This window comes from Phocoena sinus, chromosome 1 (assembly GCF_008692025.1).
Source record: "Phocoena sinus isolate mPhoSin1 chromosome 1, mPhoSin1.pri, whole genome shotgun sequence".
In the NCBI taxonomy this organism is placed as follows: domain Eukaryota; kingdom Metazoa; phylum Chordata; class Mammalia; order Artiodactyla; family Phocoenidae; genus Phocoena; species Phocoena sinus.
In genome coordinates, this window is record NC_045763.1 from 82314534 (window position 1) to 82336259 (window position 21726).

General features: G+C 38.1%; 1 protein-coding gene and 1 non-coding gene across 5 annotated transcripts in view; one reads left to right on the plus strand and one right to left on the minus strand.

The window, feature by feature from the left end:
* The window catches only part of RPAP2 (RNA polymerase II associated protein 2), an 84924-nt gene that overhangs the window by 53152 nt on the left and 10046 nt on the right, over positions 1-21726 (plus strand). The gene's annotated exons all lie outside the window — the stretch shown is intronic.
* Positions 5161-5267, minus strand: LOC116745672. Its single transcript, XR_004347516.1, has one exon. It is a non-coding gene; the product is annotated as a U6 spliceosomal RNA (small nuclear RNA).

The following is a 21726-nucleotide window of genomic DNA, read 5'->3' on the forward strand; positions in this document are numbered from 1 at the left end:
GTTGAACCTTATCATACTTTATGATTACATACTATATGTTGAAATAATACAAAATCAAATCTGATTTTCTCACATAAATATGCTCTAATAAAGATATTAGGCTCTTTCCACAGTCTTGATGCATGATTTTTCATAAAAATGTATATGAATATATATAGTCTGCTGTAAATATTTTAGTACCTGTATGCTCTACTGTGTAAAGCTTTTACTGTATTTATATATTTTGATGTGTTTATAAATCAAATTAGAAAGCACAATAAATTACATTAAAGTGTGTTTTCTGATGCCTCCTCATAGTATATCATATATTTGTTTTTATATTCCTCATAATTTTCATCTACCCTTATGTACCCTTCTGTATAGGAAAACAGAAACTGAAGGATCACTTTTTATCATGGTCATGGTTTTCAGGGAAGTTTCTCTGAGAATATTTTGACTGGTATTTTGAGATTTTATAGCTGTAGGACACCCGCCTCAGCTCGGTCCTTATCCTCCTTTCCCTCTTCCCTTTGCCCTTAGTCTTCTCAGTGTTCTTTGACCTCTGTCATTATACTTGAGCCTGTAACACGAGTGGGGACTATGCAGATGTTGACCTAAAGCTGAGAAATCTAGGGAAGGGTCCAGACCAAGGCTGGCAGCCAAAGAGAAGCCATATAGAAGGCTATAGAGAAGCAAACTGACTGGCCTGAGTTCTATGTGCAGCACACAGGCCAGAAATACAATAACTTCTTGTATTTAAAATGTAACTTTTTCACCCAAGTTTAATGTGGAACCTTTGTAAAAAGCCCACTGCTTATGTATTGTGATGATCTATGGTTAATTTTAGCATGGGAGTCCAGAGTCTCTTTGTGGATAGCCAGGGAGAGGTGTGTACTGTGTTCCATGGGAATGATTTGGTTATCTAATGAAGGAGTAAGTAGGTAAATACTTACTTACTTTGTGCTACTTAGAAAGAATGGAGGGTAGAAAGTGACTTGTAGTCTAACATGGATACATGCTATTCCTAGTTTTATGCCCTTGATGTTCTCTAATGGAAAGCTTTCAAGATCATCTCCAAAAATGTCTGCTTTCATTTTATTTATCTGAACTGTCTGTTTTCAGTGAACTCTGGCCCACTTCCTAGACAGAGACCATGCAATAGTTTATTCCCCCTAAAAGCTTTGAGTATTCCCGTCGTTCCAGGAGTAGCATGTAAGTTCTGGGAAATGGTATTTAAATAAGCTCAACTTGACCATGATCACTAAACAAAAGCCTTCACTGGACGTGGGCAGCCACTTTAGGTAACCATCATAAAGATAGACACTCAGGAGAGTCACTTCCCTAGGGCACTAGACATGAATGGAAAGATGTGACCAAGGCTTTTTGCCTCAGCAGATTGTTATAGCACGCCCATCACTAATTTCCTTAGAGAAATATGTGAGCACACCATGAACATGAAGAGATGGTTCCTTAGAAATTTATTGGTTCTCAGAAGTATTCCAAAGCCTTTCTCTTAACATTCCCAATTTAGTTCTCAGTATTTGCGACCATAATAGATAACTGAAATAATCTTTGTTTCCTTATAATTATGGAAATTTTTATACTTAATTGAATTTTATTGAGATATAATTCCTATAACTTAAAATTCAACATTTTAAAATGTATAATTCACTGGTTTTTAGTATATTCACTATTTTGTGCAACTATCACCACTGTCTGATTCCAGAACATTTTCATCACCCCCAAAAGAAACCTCATATCTGTTAGCTTAGTCCCAGTTTCCCCTTCCTCCATCCCCTGGCAACCACTAATCTACTTTCTGTCTCTATGGATTTACCTATTCTGAACATTTCATATAAATGGAATCATATAATATGTGGCCTTTTGTATCTGGCTCCTCTCACTTAATGTATTCAAGGTTCATTCATGTTGTAGCATGTAACAGTACTTAATTCCTTTTTATGGTTGAGTAATATTCCATTGTATGGATATACCACATTTCGTTTATCCATTCATCAGTTGATGGACATCTGGGTTGTTTCCACTCTTTGGCTCTCATGAACATTTGTTAACAAGTTTTTATGTGAACGTAAGTTTTCGGTTCTCTTAGGTATATACCTAGAAGTGGAATTAGTGGGTCATGTGCTAACTCTGTTTAACCTTTTGAGGAGCTGTCAGACTGTTTTCCACAGTGGCTGCACTGTTTTAAATTTCCACTGGCACTCCATAGATTGAACTTCAAAGGTCATCTCCTCTTGCCTTACACCCAGTAGTCCCACCAGGCTTATGTTTGCAGTTTTTCCAAACTTTAAATATGCTTGTTCGTATTAAATTTAGGCCTTCATGGACCTGTAACATCAATTTTTTATGTTCTAGGAATTTCTACTACGTATGCAAAATGAGTACCTATGAGCCCCCTCACAAAAAAAAAAAAAAAGATCATAGTGTTGAATATGAGACCATATAAATTAAATGTCTGAACCATAACTAGGTATTTATTTTGGATTCCTCAATATCCATAAAATTCCTGTTTTGGTTTGTTTTTTGCTTGTGTAAATCTTGGATTTGTTTATCTAATATTTACTATCACAATACCCTTGTCATTGTGAAGTTTAAGTAAAGTACTTATTTAGTGAGGGTTAAATAATAATTAGATTATTTCTAAGCCCCCTATACTTATTGCTGAGAGTTTATCTAAGAAAAATAAAATATTTTTTAATTGAAGTAACTTTATCCTCAGCCAGCAGGCTGTGTGGGAACCCAGATATTTTCTAAAGGAAAAATAATACTTGTGTAAATTTTTAACCAAAGACTGCTTTCTTCAGTGATTTTTTTTTTTCCCTCAGAATTCCTCATATTTTTGGCAATTTTATAATGTTGGTTTTTTAATCCATAGGTAGCTAAGAGTCCCCAACCTCGGGCCAGAATGCATATTAAAGTCGCCAAGGATCTTCAGCAAAAAGATGTGCTCCCCAGCTCCCCTTCCCAAGCAGCACAGTAACAGCAGTGGTGACAGCTAGTATCAGGCAGCACTTAGCCCTTACCAGTCACAGCCTCGACTTGAGGAGTCAGTCTCCCTATGTACTCTTGATATCTTCACATCCTGACTGAGAGCACAGGTCAGGAGAAGCCAGGAAGCATGAGGCGTAAGGGCACTGTTATCCCTAGCCTCAGGGTTCTGCACCGTAAGAGTGTGATAATCATTGTGTGTGGACACCACTGGTTGGTCCCATTTCTGTCTTAGAGCACTGAAAAAGTTGGAGCCACTATGTTGAGAGAATTGTTACATAGCAGTAGTTACGAAGAAAAGTTTTTCCAACACACATCTCCAAAGCTGCTCTATAGAGCTGTCACAAACAGGATCTAGATATAAAGTTTAAAGTCACTACAGCCCAGCCCTTTAAACAAACCTATGTGTAATATATCGCTACTAAGTGAATTACAAAGAACTTGTTTCTTTTCAATTAGAAATATCAATGGAAAGCATCCCTGCTTCCTTATTAATAGGTAATCCTAAAGCATTAAATGCAAACATTATCAGAACATAAACCATCTGTTATAAGAAAAACATTTTATTTTATTTGGCTGTCATGGTCTTTTATATAATCGAAGTTTTTATCAAAGTTTTTATCTCAGTTTTTTAGACAATAGTTCTGAAATAGAAAGCTCATGATGACATACTTCTTCATGGTATGTTCTTGTCTACTTTGTTTTTCTTTTAGAAGTCCTTAATAGTAATAGCTTCATATGCCTCTGGGTTTTTTCAAATTTGGGGACTTTAGATTTGTGACTAGGATAAAATTAAATTTATGTAAATTATTACTAAGCATTGTTATGATATTTTTAGTAAGTGTAATTCCCTTAACCCAAAGACCACCTTTAACTATGCAAGGGTCTCTTAAAACCCTAAGTTGAGTCTCATTCTGGATTTTCCCTTGCACTAGCAGTGTGCCTTGCACAAGTTTCTTAACCACATTGTGCATTTTTTGTCTTGTTGGCAATAAGAGGGGACTAAGTCCTGGTTAAATCAACTTGGCAGTGTGAATTCAACGATGAGATGTTATAAGTAAGAAACACTTTTAATGCAGTATGTCAAAGGCTACTGAAGGAGACAGTGGAGATGAGTAGATTTAGCATAGGAAACAATGTAATTGTGCTGATAGCCATGGTGACACTGCCCAAGTGTTACTAGTTTGTTTGGTATCTTAGTCCTTAAGCTTGGCAAAGAAATACGTTGATAATATTGCTAGCCATTCTTTCTGTGGAAAGATTACACAGTACTCATTTAAGTAAATGGGATGAACACCCGCGAAGATTCCTGAACTCGCTTTCTACTACAGACCTACCTGACATTATATTGCTCTCCACATCAAAGATGAGGGACCTGCCCTGGATATTTAAGGAAACAGTGAAGTGATTTAGTACCTCAGCAATATAAATATTAAAGGTGGTGAAGAGCAAAGTAAAATGTGTAAGTTGATTTTTTTAATGTAAAACTGTGTTTTAGAACTCATTTTCTTACAGAATCCTCACTATAACCATGGACCTTTTCTTCCCCGCTTCCATATTATTCTTTTTTTTCTTCTTTTTCTTTTTTTTTTTTCCATATTATTCTTTACATTTTATTCTGGGAATAAGTCTTATCAACAAATAGGGACATCTAGAAACCTGATATTTTATGTCAGAATTTCTGATTCTTTGTTCAGATCACATTTAAGGAAATTTTTTTTTAACTTATTTTATTTATTTTTGGCTGCATTGGGTCCTTGTTGCTGCACATGGGCTTTCTCTAGTTGCGGTGAGTGGGGGCTACTCTTCGTTGCAGCGCGCAGGCTTCTCATTGTGGTGGCTTCTCGTTGCGGAGCACGGGCTCTAGGCGTGCAGGCTTCAGTAGTTGTAGCACGCGGGCTCTAGAGCACAGGCTCAGCAGTTGTGGCGCACGGGCTTAGTTGCTCTGAAGCATGTGGGATCTTCCCGGACCAGGGCTCGAACCTGTGTCTCCTGCATTGGCAGGCAGATTCTTAACCACTGCACCACCAGGGAAGCCCCAAGGAAAATTTTTTTTTTTTTTTTTTTTTTAAACATCTTTATTGGGGTATAATTGCTTTACAATGGTGTGTTAGTTTCTGCTTTATAACAAAGTGAATCAGCTATACATATACATATGTTCCCATATGTCTTAAAAATATGGAACGCTTCACGAATTTGCGTGTCATCCTTGCGCAGGGGCCATGCTAATCTTCTCTGTATCGTTCCAATTTTAGTATATGTGCTGCCGAAGCGAGCACGGAAAATTTTTAAAGTAGTTCTAGAATAACTTTTTTTTTCTTTTATTGATGAAAAGATCCCAACCATTCACTGATATAACTTCTTTGAACTAGGTATGTTGGAGTAATCTGAGTTTCGTCTTGGAGATAATAGATTGTTAGCTATAGGAATGATAAGCTACCTTGCCTGTAGCCCTGATTTTCCTTCTAGAGAGTTTATTTGCACTTTTTTTAAATGTTTTTAATATCAAGCCACTAAAACCAGCATAAGTAGAGCCCACATTATACCAGGAAAGGATGAGACCCACACTTTGCTGTAGCATCATAACTGTAAATCAGTGTAGAGGCTGACTATACAATAATGGAAAAGTTTTCAAATATTAGAAATCTGACTTTAAAATAACCAACAAATGTTTATTGAGCAGCTGCTATGGGTAAGACTGTATCTTAGGCCTTGTGGGGGATACAGAGATTAAACAAAGATCCTGCCCTGGGAGACTACTGGGGGTTGAGGAAAGGGGGAGATAGATACGTGCACAGGTGACTACAGTAAAAAGTTGAATGTATTATTAAATGGCAAGAAAGAAACACAAACTGTTTGGGTGTTCAGAGAAGCAAAAGAGCTCTACTAGGGAGATCAAAAAAGGTTTCACAGAAGTGGGATTTGTGATAGGCCCAAAAGATAGAAACCGTTTCAAGAAATAGAAATGAAAGAATGCAAGCATTCTAGGAAGTACCTGTGTAATGAAAAAAGCAAAAAGAAGAGATGTAGTGAAGAGTATAAGATAACTGGAAAGAGTGGTTGGGAAGTTGGGTGTATTGTAGAGATAGAACCTTTTAATGGCAAGGAAAGTTATTTTAGTGGACAGTGAAAGTCATTTAAGTTTTGAGCAGAGAGTACCATCATGAAGCCAGTGTTTTAGGAAGATCAGTCTTGCTGGAGTCACATCTGATCCTGTCTTCCACCTTGTGCCAGTCCTTCGAAGGCTTCCAGTTGCTCTTATTGTGGCCTACATGGCCCCGCGTCGTCCAGCCCCTTCTCCAGCCTCATCTCACATTACCCTACCTTGTTCCCCCATTCCTACCACTCTGACCTTCTTTCCAGCCCTTCTCATCATACTGTCCCTCAGCATAGGACACAGGTTGTTCCCTATATCCAAAATGTTCTTCCCTCCCCTCTTCCTTTGGTTAATTCCCCTTTCATCTCTCAGAACTTGAGGAAGTGTTTCTTTCTCAAGAAATGTTTCGTGGACTTCCCTGACTAGATCAAGTATCTTTATAATATGCTATCATAACACCATGTACTTATCTTTCCTAGCACTTGCCCTGTTTTCAGTTTTATATTTAATTGTATGATTACTTGATTAATGTCTGTCTCACTCAACTTGAAGATTTTAGGGGCAGGTTCTGTGTCTGATTTTACTCACCATTATATACCCAGCACTTCAACATCGTGCCTAGAACATCATAGATTTACAATAAATACCTGGCAATGAATGAATATTTAGGAAGCTATCATTTCTAGCTTTTTGTTGACTCCTTCCCTCCTGCCTTCAAGTGCTTATTCATCTTTAAAGTTTAAAAAACAAAACAGAAAACAACAAACCTATCCTTTGTCTGTAGCTTCACTGACCCCCCCCCAGGCTATCATCCTTTCATTTGTCAAACTTCTTGAAGAGCTAGTCTGCTGTCAGTGATTCCCGTGCTTTTCATTAATCCCTTGCATTCTGGTTCTTGCCCACAGCATTTATGAAATTGATTTTCTCAAGGCCTCCACTAGTAACAGCCTAGTTAACCAGCGAGCACTGAGGCAGTGAACTAAAATGATTACAATGAAAATGAAATGGGAGAGACAGATGATGAGAGACATTACAGCACCAGACTCTACAAAGTTTAGCAGTGGGGGTAAGAGGAGCCAAACATGATTTCACAAAATTAAGACATAACTGGGAAAAATAGTGGTTCTTTTAGGGAAGAGAGTATGAGGAACTAATTGAAGGATATACTGCATTTGGTTTAATACCTGTTCTCCAAGCACTGAGACTGTTCCTGTTCAGGGAGATTTAAGGTTAAGGCAGATTATCCAGTTGGGCCGTTCCCCAGTAGCAGTTGAAAATGTGGAATTGAAGCTAAAGAATGGTAAGAAAAATCATAGACTCAGATTTTAGAGTCATTATTGAGATGGGTGAGAGGCAGAGGTAGAGGATATTAAGTGCAGAGGAAAGAGAGAATCTGTGGAATAGCTGCATCTATGCCAAGGTTGCCTGAGGAATACAAAAAAAAGGCAGAAAGAGGGGAGGAACAAACATTTGTTTTTTGGAACACCAACTCAAACATGCTAGACTCTTTACCTACATTATTTCATTTGATCCTCACAATTCAGTGAGGTCAGTGGTAGTGTCCCACTTCCCAGAGAAAGAAACAGACCATGGGAAGACAAGCACTTTGTCCAAGGTCATAGCTGGGATTTTGATTTCAAAATGTGTGCACTTGCCACTGCCCAGTGTACCTTAGAAAGGTGTGTGTACAATCAGAACACTGTCAAGGAATCCAAAGCAGGTTTGAGGTTCAAGAAAGAGGTGGTAACTACCTTCCTGAGAACCAGGCAGTTATCCTCAGCTGAACAAAGACAAGGACTGAACAAAGGCTATGGTTTGGGCAACCACAGTTGTGGGTGACCTTCAAGGAAGCAGTTTCTGTAGAATGATAGTGGAGACCAGATTGCAAAGGCTGCTCTAGTAGACAGTTGTGAAGATACTAGACATAGCAAATGTTGACCACTCTTCATATGGTTGGCATAAGAGAAAAGAAGAGAGGGCTTATAATCCAATAGGACATGGTAAATCTTCAGAAGATTCTCAGGATAGTGGAGGCTTGAGCATGTTGGCAGCAAAGGGGAAGGAGATGTCAGACAGGCAGGCTTGGGAGTACTGAAAAGACTGTAACTGATGGGATGTGTTCTATGAAGAAACTGGGAATGTCACCAAAGGCATATTTGCCGATTATTTTTTCTTCCCTGATCCCTGTCACCCACCTCCCTTACCCACCTTCCCCCACATGTTTCTCTCTCCTTGCCTTGAATGTCAGAGTTGTTTGGTAACATTTTGCCTCCTGTACTTAATTTCAAAAGTGAATGGACCAAATCTTGTATGTTTCTCCTTCCAAAAACTCATATTAGTGTTATCATTTCATTACGTGTTCTAGTTTATCCCCCTCCACCACAGGTTAGTGATCTGCTTTAGAATTGATTTAGGGCAGCATTTCTAAGTTTGACCTGTATAGCTACTGTGTTTAATTCTGGTGTCTAACTTTTTTTTTTTTCAGATTTATGATTTTTACCTGCCTTCTCATCTTTTATAATCCACAAATCAGTCTTAGGGACATATACATGTACTTCACAAAAAAATACACACATATATACACACATACATACACACACACACACACAGTTTCTACATGAGAATAAGAGACTTTCCATTCATCCAAAAATTGTGTTTGGACAGTGTGTAAACAATACTAAACCAGGAAAGATGTCTACAGTAAGTTAGGCAAATTTGAAACTGTTTTCTTACCAAAACGTAATCTCCATGCAGCCAAGGACATTGTCTAGATTACTTTTGTCTCCCTAAATCTGGCACTCAATCTGGCATTTAGTAAGCACTAAGTGAATATTTGTAGAATAAATCAAATGAATGAATGGACAGGAAAAACTTGGATAAATTATTGTTGGTGTTACGAACTTCAAAATAGAATTGGTAACACTGGTGAAATTGCACAGGAAAAAAACAAATAGTTGCTTACTATCATGAGTAAAAAGGACAGTAACCTTTGTCTTGGTAATGATTCATATTTTCCAGGGTGGATATTGTCTGATAAGGATGTGACTAGCCTAAAAAGAACTGCTGCTTTTAACCAAATCTAGCATTGCTTTTTAGCAAAAGATATTTATAAAATCTTTAATAAAATTAATGAAAAACAAAACTAGATGTAACTGGGAAATTATCTTTTAATTCATATAATTATAAAATTAGTAAGCATTTTAATTTTTTTAATGTGTCTTTGATTTTAAAACTATATTTCAAATACTGCTTTTCTCTGATTTCCATGGACTTACTCTTTCATATTCTGTGGACTGATAAATAGAAGAATTGGTTATAGAGCAGTTAATCACCGAGTATGTAGATATGGCACTAAATCTTTTATTTATCTGATGCATCACAGACACAATTCTGGAGAATTCTTTAAATGTTTTACATGTTGGTATTTGTTCGTTGAATTGGAAGCATTTATCAAATATTAATGGGTCTTAATGGAAAATTTCACTCTAGAGGCAAACTCTTCCTTTAACTAGTCTTACTGAATGTATTTTATTAACTAGTCTTGCAAACTTGCATGAAAATTATAAGGAAAAAAATTATTACTCCTAGGCATATTGAGTGCTTGTTAAATTCAAGAACCAAATCACGTAGTGTGTTTTTTCTCTGTTGTCTTTAAACACTTCCATTTAGATTGTGTATTATAGAGACTTAACACCTTTTTAATATTTTTCCTGCCTCTGACTTTTCTCATTCTGATAGTTCTAGTTAACAGTAAAGTCATATAGTTCCTGAAGGCAAAACTAAAATACTTCCGATTTACTCCTGGTTTAAATATTTTTACAAAGTTTTAGAGCAGATTATAAAGGCCAAAGGGTAAAACGAGGCTTGCTGTTATCTAGTTCTCACTATTGCTGTTTGTGTCGTCCCATGTCCGCTTTCAGTGAGCAGTCTGAGAGTTGGCTCTTTGTCATTTTAGTACAGCTTAGGTATACTCTGCCTTAAAAGACACAACATATCAAAATACATAGAGCTTAATACTGAAAATTCCATTGGAGCAAAAGTACTCAGGAAGCTGCTACAAACTGCTTGAACACCTGTAATTTCTGTGGAGGTGAAATCACATTCCAGTAACTGAATTGTCTGTACAATTTCACAGTTTTATTTATTTACTGATTTTCTTTCCAATGAGTTTTTCAGGCCCCACATTATGATGTTGTTTGTCACATGGAGGTTTCTAATTTCAATGAGTGACAAATCAGCCACACTGCAAAAATGTTTTTTAAGAATAATGCAACTGCCAGGTTATAACTAGTATTCCTGTGGTTTCAGTGCAGAGAAGTATGTTGCTCATCCAAAACACTAACACTTATACAACTTTCACATGCTCCAGAATTCCTCAAACTGTGTAAAACTAAATGCCACTAATCCTCCACAGCTCACATTACAGATTGAGAGATATGGTTATACGTTGAAAGTAGGAATAAAGTTATGTATTCTTTCCCCAAAGGAAAAAAAATACACATTTGGAAGAAAAAAAAAGAAACCTTTTTATGTAATTTGAAGGACTATATGAACCCCAGTATCCCAGGTTAACATGAGGAAGTGGAGTCAGCAAATGGAAGTTTCTCTTTTGAGAAAACTGATGATAAGAGTAGGAAAGAAATTGAACTGCGACAATTTGTTTGGGAGAAAAGAGACTTAAGCATGTTTGTAGGGTATGGAGAAGGAGCCAGTTAAAAAAAAAAAAAAAAGAATCTGAAGCTGAGGGCAGGGTTGGGGGGGTAGACATGCATGGTGGAACAGGGTCCCAGAGGAGATACAAAGAAGTGGGATCATGGTTACAGGCAGCAGTAGCTTGAACAGGAGAGAGATACATCTTCTGGGACAGGAAGAAAATAAATGAAGAGTAATGTGGCTATAGGTAAGTTTGTAAGTAGAAGGGAGATATTTATTTACGTATGTATGTATGGCTGTGTTGGGTCTTCGTTGCTACGCGCGGGCTTTCTCTAGTTGCAGCAAGCGGGGGCTACTCTTCGTTGTGGTGAGCGGTCTTCTCATTGTGGTGGCTCCTCTTGTTGCGGAGCATGGGCTCTAGGCACGCGGGCTTCAGTAGTTGTGCACAGGCTTAGTTGCTCCGTGGCATGTGGGGATCTTCCCAGACCAGGGCTCAAATCCGTGTCCCCTGCATTGGCAGGCGGATTCTGACCCACTGCATCACCAGGGAAGTCCCTAGAAGAGAGATTTTTAAATTACGCCTGACAACTTCAAGTAAGATATGATGTATTCTAAGAGTGAAGAGATGATGGTTGAGTAGGGCGTGAAAAAAAGAGGTAACAGTCATTGAGAGTATCGGAAAAGGACCTAACCAAGTGCCAGAGAAAATTGACAAGTTACCCAGCTGAAGCCAGAGATCATGGGTTTGTAGTTATATCAATCTTCGAAGTTCCCTTCTTCCTGCCACTTTCCTGTCCTCCAGTAGTTTTCAGCCATCCTGTTATAGGTGTGGAGAAAGCAGGTTGTAGCACTACTTAATTGTAGTTTTGACAAATAGGAAAGCTAAGACAAGGATGCAAGAGATTCAGAAGAGTGCTAGTGAAAGATTAGTCTAAGAAATCAGGACAGATATGATTGGTAAAGAGTAATGGAGTTATCTTAGGAAGAAAATTGGTTGTCCTAATGAAATGTTTCTTTTGTCCCTCCCTGCAAAGTTGTGTCTTCAGCTCTGACATCTCTCCTAGGTTGCAAACCAAAATTTTATGGGGGTGGGGGAGCATCTCCATTTGATATCCCTCAAGCAATTCACACTCAGAAATCTGAGACTGAGCTGATCTTCCCTTTCTTTTCCTTTGGTGGCATTTCCATCTTACTAATTACCCAGAATTGAAGTTTGACTTGGCTTTGGTGCTTCCTTTGCCTTTATCTCCCATATTTAATCAATTGCTAAAGCCTTCCTTCTTCTCCTTTCCCACTGCTATCAACCCACATCAGGCTTTCATTACTTGCCTAGACTGCTGCAATTATAGCCTTCTTAAACACGTCTCTTGCCATGTGTCTCTTTCCTCAACTAGTCCATCCTTCCTCCAGCTACCAGAGTAATCTCACTAAAGCTCAGTTCTGATCAAGGCAGGCCTTTGTTCAGAAACCTTCTAATACCCCATTTCCTATCATGTAATTTTGCTTGAAATTCAAGGCCTTCCTAAAGTGGCCCCAACCTGCCTGCCCAACTTATTTCTCTTTTGTGTCCTTACATTGTATCTACTGACTCTTTTCCCCTACAGGCATCTCTGTTAGCTTGTATGTTTGTGGACTCTGCTTAAAATGCCTTTACTTTTCATGTTCCTCGGTCCTAGCATTCAAGACCCACTTCAAATGTCACTACCTCCTTAGAAGTCTTTCTTAACCTGCCCCCGAAGTACAAATAATATCTTCCTTGTACAAATTTCTATAGGTGAGACCTTTCTTTTGAACTGTATTACCTTCTGCTTTGTTACATAGGTATTTATATAGAGATCTCATTTCCTTTGCTATTCAGTTTTGTCCATCAGTATAGTTAACAAGTATAACAAATGATCAGAACTGCACAGATTATCTCAATTCAGAAATTTAACAGTGGTTCTAAACACTGGTTGTCCATTAGAATCACATAGGGAGCTTTTAAAAATTACTAATACTTGGGAATTCCCTGGCGGTCCAGTGGTCAGGACCCCACTGCCCCCCGAGGGCATGGGTTCAGTCCCTGGTTGGGGAACTAACAACCTGCAAGCCTCACCGTGTGGCCAAAAATAAATAAATAAAATTAAAATTACAAATACCTGATCCAAAGATTTTGATTGACTGTTCTAGGGTGCAGGCTGGACATATGTATTTTTAAGTTCCCCAACTGTAATTTGTGCAGACAGAATTGACAACCACTATCCTTAATTCTAGTGCAATTATTAATGTGCTAGATAAAGATATGCTAACTCAGTTAATTTAACTATGTCTGCCAGGATTTGCTTGCTGAGAGGCATGTCTTAGCCTTCTTCTAAAGTCTTCATTAGTTGATGATGTTGGAAGATGCTTCTTGGCTGTCACAGAAAGGATGAATTAATTAGAAACAATAGAATTGTCCGTTTTCATTAGCATCTTTTATTTTGTAATGACAGATTTCAAAAATTATTTGAAGAGCATATAAAAGTGGGCCTTTGAAATCATAAGGTCTACTCAGTTCTTAAAATGAATCAGACATGTGAGCTTGTGTGGTATAGTGGTTAGAAGTGTAGACCCGTGGGAGTACTTCTGGGGTTATTTGCTCATCTCTTACTGACTACGTGACCTTAAGAAAGCCACTGGTGTCTCACCTTGGAGTTAACACTTGCTGTAACTTCACAGAAAGGTTGAAGATCAACAAGTTAGTTTCATAAAGAAAAATTTCTTTTTACGAACTTGGAAATCAGTGTAGCTTCTTATGTTTGACTCAGTGGTTGAGATCCTGCCACAAAAGGAGTAACTGGGAAAAAGAACTGGTGTTCTTCAAAGGAAACAATTTGCTCTAATTTAGAAAGCCACCCATCACCCATTTTAAAGTATCTGAGTTTTAAACTGATCTCTGACCTCCTGGCATTTGTTTCCTTGTCAAACTGTTACTCTTTACTGAAAAACAACATCAAGAGCAGCTTAGGAAAATGCCGAAGGAGTCATCTCTGCACATGGCCCAGTCCATGTTATTTTATGGAAAAGGAAAAGCTCTTCCACAGGTTGACTTTTTTGGTTCTTTCCCTGTGCCCCCGGGGCTATTGTGTTACTTCAGGGAGGAGGCCAGGGGCCACAGATTAGACAAATATTTTTAGAGAATCACTGACAGAGTTGAATCTTCTTCTGCCTTCTCCCCAGTAAGAAACGCGCAAGGTGGGAAAAGAGTTATATTAAATATGAGCCCTGAATATACAGATGAAATCCCTTTTGAAAGTTTACACTAAAATTTTTTTTATATCTGAAAGAGACGTTTTAGAAAAATTGCTTGGGTTTGTGTGAGCCCTCAAATTTCTGAAAATAGATGACATTTTGACCCTTTGGGTTACTTACTGGTCACAGCTCTCCTTTGTTTCAGTTTTGAGTGTATATTTTCACAGACAGAGGTTATCATTTAGTACTTATTCATGTAGAGAAGGAGGGAAAATCCCAACTCATTTTTTTGAAGAATACAGAGTATGGGTAAAGTGACAATTGTTACTGCAGTGCATGAAGGAATATCAGACTTCATAGATAAGCAAGATGCCCTTGTGATAAAGGTGTCCATTTTTAGCACTGTTCTTAACCAGTGTGATCTTGGATAAATCCCTTACCCTGTCCAAAGCCTCTGATACTTCAGCTGTCAAAAGGAAACTAGCTGCGTTGTTGAGACTAAATCACACTTGAGGAAATTAAGTGGTATAGCCTCATCAAAGAAGACTGTGCAGTTAAACCTCATCTTTCAGATTTTTCAGTTACTCAGGCCAATATTAATAAAGATGCCTCATCTATCCTGGAAGACTTTTGGTTTTGTTTGATTCTAAGCCCCTGAAGTGTCAGGTCTTGTAATATCTGTTCTGTTTTCACTGGTAAAGTAACAAGCATAGTGCCTGTGCATGTAAACATTGAAAATACTTCTTTTTAACAGAAATACTCCTCCTTCCCAGCCCTAACTTCTGAAGGATGAGAGAGTGAGTGTTAAAAAAATTTTCTTTTAAGCCCAGCATTATCTTTTAGCGGTCTGCATATTCATCACCTTTATGTGTGGTAATCAGCAGAACAGGTTTCCCTACTGCAACAGAACTCTGTAGGAACCCAGTAATTTCTCAAATCTGACAGGTACAGAAAAAGAAAAGTGCGGCTTTTCACTTCCTATCCTTTCCTCCAGCCCCAAACCATAGAGAAGCATGCTTTCTGGTGACATTTATTCACATAGACATTCTCACAGCATTTTCTTCACTTAAGATTATATTGAATATGAGGAGTGTTGTTCAGTGTCATTTTACAGCAGCCTACCAGTTTGATTGTGCAAGTTTGGAAATCAGTAATAAACCCTTAGGAAACTCTAAGAGTTACTGCTTCTTAGTGTTGACGGACAGGTTAAGGGATGTCTGTGCTATATCATTTAAGGCAAATGCCTGATGTGATCTTCACCCGTATTACCCAGATTATTCAGGAAAGGATAAATCAGACCATGCCGTGATTTCCAGTGTTACAAGAGTCGCACTGTATATTCCCCAATGGGAATGAATGCAGTGATCAAAGCAATACCGACCACAATGGGAAGACCATTTAAATATCCAAGTTCATTACTGACTTTTAATGCACTACAGGAGATGGATAACCTAGAGACCCATCAGTTGTTTAGCTCCACTTCTTCAGTAAACCATAACTTTAACTCTTTATATAGCTTTCTCTGTTAATGTGAAACAAACCAGTGACTCACAAAATCATAGGTAACTTTCTTCTGAGCCTTAATCAAGAGTTTGTACAGCTCTAAATCCTTGGATAAAAAGATTTATAAAAAGGCCACTTTTAATTAAAAATATCTTGTTTCAGTTGTCAAACTTTGAAACTCCTCTTAATTCTGTGTATAATAATTCCTGTTAACCAGATGTTGTTTGATAGCTCAGTAATAACAAATGGAGGGTACCTGTCCTAACCTGACTTCCAATCTCTCCTTTTGATGTGTAGCATATGTGCAGCAGTCAGCTAAATAAAGGTCTTATCAATAAGATGCAGTTTGACACTTGGCTTTTTTTGCTTTTGTCATCATGCCATTTACCATATGGTAAAGAACTGGTTATAGAAGGCTGCCTTTCTTTTCAGAATAGAGATTTGAATCAGTGGAGTTTTCATGAGAAGTTTCCTCTCTTGTTTGTGATTTATACATTTGCAAGTTATGTCGTTTTTGTCAAATCATATTCTCCAGCATACAGACTTTTTGTGGTAAACCATCCTTTTAGTGTCACCTTTAGAGGTTTTTATTCATATTTAAAAGTACACGAAGGAAATAAATTGAAACATAAAAATATTTTGTTCTTACTGCTAATCACAGTTTCTGTTGATTATTTTAAAGTTATTTCCTATATAAAGCACATTGTTAAATACCAACTGTGGTATATTACTAAATTATTTAAGCAGAGTAGTTATTTGGGCCCAGTTTATTGTAGTTTTCTTTGATATTCACTATTAGAAGTTGTAGGACTGGAACAGAGGTTTGAGTCCCTTTCCATATATAATAGGGTGGAAGTTGTTCTTTAATTAAAAGGTTAAACAGGTAAATGATTAGCATACACAGGATTAAAAGAAAAGGAGGAGCCTAGGGACTCTAACAAAAAAGGGGAGAAGGTTAATAAGATTCTGAGATTGTACTTCAAAGATAACTTAGATGTGAAAGATTTTACATCATGATATCTTTCTCTGAAGGTATATTGTTCTATGTTTTGAAGTAATGAATTTGAAAAATATATTCTGGGACATTGCATTTTAGGAAAATGAGAAGCTAGAAGTGGGGGACATAGGGAATAACACCAATCTGAATAAGGAACAGTTAGATGGCATCTATTAGGAAAGATTAAAAGGACTTGGAATTGAGAACCATTTTCAAGAATATGAAGGAATAACTTTTAAGAGGGGGCCCCCCCAAAATTCTGCAAGGGCCATTTAGATTATATATGAGGAACAATGTCCAGGATTTAAAATGCATTAACCGTTGCAGCATGCTACACATAGAAGTATAGAATCTCCCTCCTTCATGATCATGGAGGTAGTTTATTAACTGTCTTGTGTAAAGGATCCCAATCACTACATCAAGAAAGGATCTTGAGTCTCTTTTCTTAAATGGGAGGAGACTAAAAGGGAGTATAGATTCCAAAAACAACTGAGTCCTCATTTTGTGGCTACATTGTTACTTTCATTGATCTAGAAAGGATAAGAACACACCCCATTCAAAAACAGTAGTAACAGCCAGAAATACACAGAAATAAAGACCTGTATTAGCTGGATTGTAGAAATCCGAAAGTGCTCTTCCTTTTGGCCAAGTGTCATCTCCTTTAGAGTGAAAGGAATTTCCTTTCCTTTCACATTTAACCTGTGAGGCTAAAGTACTTTTGCTCCAGAGGAAGGCACCAAGCAACCACTCAAAGGCCAGCCCCTTGCTCCACAGTTTCCTCTACAGGACTGGAGTGAATTAAGCGACAAGCCAAGCCTGCTCAGTGACACTAAGCCAACACTTAGTGACACTCTTGGCCAACACTGAGTTTCAGGACACATGGAAGGGAGGAGGGGAAATGCAGGAACAAGTGATAGGTCTTGATTTAACGCTTGGCCTACCTGATGAATTTAAAGCTCATCTCACCTCACTGATGGATATTCTGAAATATTCTAGCAGGAGGATGCCACTATGTGCGAGCAGAAGTCGTCAAGAAAATGTTTCCTCCCTTCCTTCCTCTAAATATGAAAGGAGGAATATTTTATGAAGAAGAAAAAGTATTTCAGTAAGCACAATAAATTAGTGACCTCTTAAGCTATTTCTTCATTCAACAAATAATTAGTGATCATTTACAATGTGCCAGGCATGAGGGATACAGTGAATGCAGTGAATACACGAGTCATTGTGCTCGTGACATTCACCTTCTTTTGGATGAGAAATAGGCAGTAAACAAGCAAACAAATAATAGAACTAAACAATAGTAAGGACAATGAGACAAATAAAACAAAGTAGGTAGGTAGAGAGGACGAAAATGAGGATAGATTTCAGGTGGGAGAGGTGACATTTAAACAAAACTGAATTACATGAAGGAGTCCACCATGTAGAGATCTGGGGGAAGAGCACCCCCAGGAAAGAAAACAGCCAGCCCTTAAGTGAGGACAAACTAAACCCTGGCATAATTGAGGCAAGGTTGGTCAGTTTGGCTGGAGTGGAGTGAGCCAGGGAAAGTTCTCTCTCCACCTGGTAGATTTTATGAGATATTGTTGGTTTTGTTAAGCCTCTTCCATACTGAAGTGATTCAGTGTACAGGAGATCTTTCACAGACCAGACTTTGAGTATCCTAGAGCCAAGTGGTTCCTTTGGATTTCTCATCTCCTGTTTTAATAACTCCCATCATCAGACTTATAGTATATAAAACATTATATTAGTGACTGAGTTATTCACTTTAAATTAAAGTTGGTACATAATAATCTTCTAGTATAAGAGTTGGCAAACATTCTGTAAAGGGCCAAATTATAAATATTTTCAGCTTTGCTGGCCCTACAGTCCCAACTACTCGACTCTGCTGTTGTAGCACAAAAGCAGCTGTAGAATACATAAATAAATGGGCATGGCTGTTTTTCAGTTTATTTACAAAAGTAAATTATTTACAAAAGCAGCAAGCCAGATTTGGCCCACAGACCATAGTTTGTCCAGGACCTGTTGCAGTACACTGAGAAGTGTTAGTATGGGGTAGCAGCAGTTTCAGTTCTATAATCATTCACCAAATTAGGTATTAAGAGAACAAGCCTGTGAGGAATACAAGATGGAAGAGTAAAATGTGATCCCAGTCTTCCACCTTTCTGCTTGGTGCGAAAAATATATACAGCCAACAGTATATACTTTCATATTATTTGAAATATTTATGAAAATATTCATGTGATAGAAACAAGGAAAATAAAAGGCCCAAAGAAATTTGATTCCTCCTATAAGTAGTTATTAAAGCAAAAGAGTGACTTAATCAGATCTGTGAGAGAAGATTGTGGTGGCAATGTGGAGACTGGACTGGAGTGGGAGACCACTTAGGCTATAGCTGTAGTCCAAGCAGGAGATGATGCATCTGAATTAGGACAGGGACAGTGAGAGTGGGGGAGATGAAATGGATTCAAGAAGCACCTCAGAGGAGAATCAGCAGGACTTGGTAACTGACTGAACAAAGAACATTAAGGGTTAAGATTTAAAGATGACTGAGGTTTCTAATACTAGAAGGTTTTGATGAAAATGAGAGCTCAGAATTTCAGGGTTGCACATAATGTATTTGAGGTACCTTTTGGACGTCCAAGTGGAGAAAAATCCCAAGAGAGAAGTTAAAGATTTGAATCATTGATAATCAGAGCCATGAGATGGGATGTAGTACAGAAGAGGGTCAATATGAAACCATAGGTAAGACCTATCATTATTAATGGGCTGATAAAAAAAAGAAATGCCAACAAGAGAGATCATAAAGATTCAGTAGGAGGAGGAGGAGAACTGTGACAGTTCCTGAAAAGCCAAAGGAGAATTCTAGGAAAGGAGGAAGTGATTGAGGACATCAAGTACTGCAGTCAGCCGGAAAAAGAACTAAGACCTAAGACGAGGCTTTCAGAGTGGCAATTAAGAGACCATAATTGACCATGTAAAGAATAGTTCCAGTAATAAGTCTTTGTTCATTTGTCCTTGGGCCTGGTTCTAAGCACACGTAGACTATGTTGCTTAGCGCTTTGTGCTTTCCAAAGCCCTCTTCCATGGTCACTGCTAACAAAAGCACATTCTGCACAGAACCCTGTCTCCAAGCTCAGTGTAGTGCTCCTCACACCCCAGATAGGTCCTCACACCCCATTCAGCCGATGATACCTATCATTAGGGTGGCATGTACCCTAAAAAGAATCCTTGCAGTTTATTAGTAGCATCTTTGGCAGTGGCAACAGCCAACTCTTACCATTGACAAAAACCATAACAGTCTGATAAAAAGTTACAATCTTGCCTCAGATTCATCTGTGCAAATAGGCACAGAAGCCTCTTGCTACAGAGATGACATGGAAATTCAGCAGATGTCCAGTAAGCAGTCAGTCTGGTAGAGTGGGCAGGTAGGCAGTTGCTATTAAGTAATAAAACATGTTAAAGTAGATGAGTCAAGGAATCTGGAAAACAAAGATTATATATAGCCCTTATTCAACTTTAAATGTAAATTACTTTGGAGATAAAAGCAAATCATAATTCTTTTGAAAGAATCATTCATAAAATTATTATATTTTTAGGGTTTAGCATCTTTCTTGACATATTATGACTTTATAACTTGTCAAAACCATCCTTTTTATTTTGTATTAGCCTAGTTTCTAGGGAGGATATGTTAAAAGGAAAAACACAATTTTTACATGACTCCCCAAAAGTAATCCACTGGATTACTAATGTTTAGAGGTGCACAGGAACTATTAGAGTATTTATTTATTTATACCTCAGCTTATTCCAAAAAGGATTTAAGTCAACTTAAAATTTTTAGAAAGCTAACATATTTCTTATGATCATTACATTCTGTGTTAGGGACTGGGGGGTGGGGAAGAAGTCTTTTCAGTTAAAGATTGAAGGAGAAACACGAGGGAATAAGTAAGGTTAAAGGAAATCTCATTGGCTAACTTTGCAGGAGTATAATTATGCAACAACTCTTAGGGCTCAAGTGTTAAGAGCAGTCAGGAAATCCTGGCTCCAGATGCCTAAGGATTGCTATCTATCTGCTTGATGACTTGCTGCAGAAATCCCCAGGTCCCAAACTGCTATTCCTGTCTCCTAACAGACACCAGACCTTGCGTGATTTCTCTGTTAGCATTTCCTTCTGCCTGCCAGCTACTAGCTATTTTTATATTTGTAGTCCTGTAGTTCTTAAAAGCAAATTTAAAACATTCTGTTTCGGGCTTCCCTGGGGGTGCAGTAGTTGAGAGTCCGCCTGCCGATGCAGGGGACGCGGGTTCGTGCTCCGGTCCAGGAAGATCCCACATGCCGCGGAGCGCTGGGCCCCGTGAGCCGCGGAGCGCTGGGCCCGTGAGCCGTGGCAGCGGCCGCGGAGCCTGCGCGTCTGGAGCCTGTGCTCCGCAGTGGGAGAGGCCACAACGGTGAGAGGCTTGCGTACCGCAAAAAAAAAAAAAAAAATTCTGTTTCTTCTGCATGTTCATTGAGGGCACAGTATACATCAATCAGGCAAGTAAAGATTAAATTTATATAGTGTTCTATAGATTAAAGATTAAATTTATGTAGTGTTCTACAAAGAATGAAACCTATAGCCTACAAAGTATGAAAGCTTGCGTATTAGCCAAGAGCATGGGCTTTTTGAGATAAGCTGCCTGGGTTCAAAGGCCTGACCTGCCACTTACTATCTTTGTGACCTTGGGGAAGGCACTTGCATTTTTTGTGCCTTTCTTTCCTCATAAAATGGGAACAGTACTATATCCCCCAGCATCATTGTGCAGTTAAAGGAGATAATTCATGCTTAGAACAAGTACATAGTGAAACTCCAAGGTAGCACATGGTAACTAGTATTAAAATCATTATTATAATTGATCTTTTAAAAACCTGTTTACAGTATCCTACTTGACTTTTGTAATAATAACTTCTAAGGAACTTAAGTATTATTAGCCCTATTTTATAGATAGATCCTAAGGCTTTGATATTCAACTTGCCAGAAATCATAACAGGTGGTGCTCAGAGCCCTATTTTGAGTAGTCTCAAAACAGGTCCAAGCTCATTAAGAAATGAATGATTGATTCACAGTATTTGTCATGGGCTCACGAGCGAGATTGCATTGTTGCTTTCCTTTTTCTTTTCACTCCTAGCTAAAGTTTCTCGTTAACCCTAATTTTTCTTTATGAACAAAACTTTTGGGTAAATTTGAACATATCTTACAATAAAGTTATTATAGAATAATGTTAGCTTTATAAGTTTGCTAGAG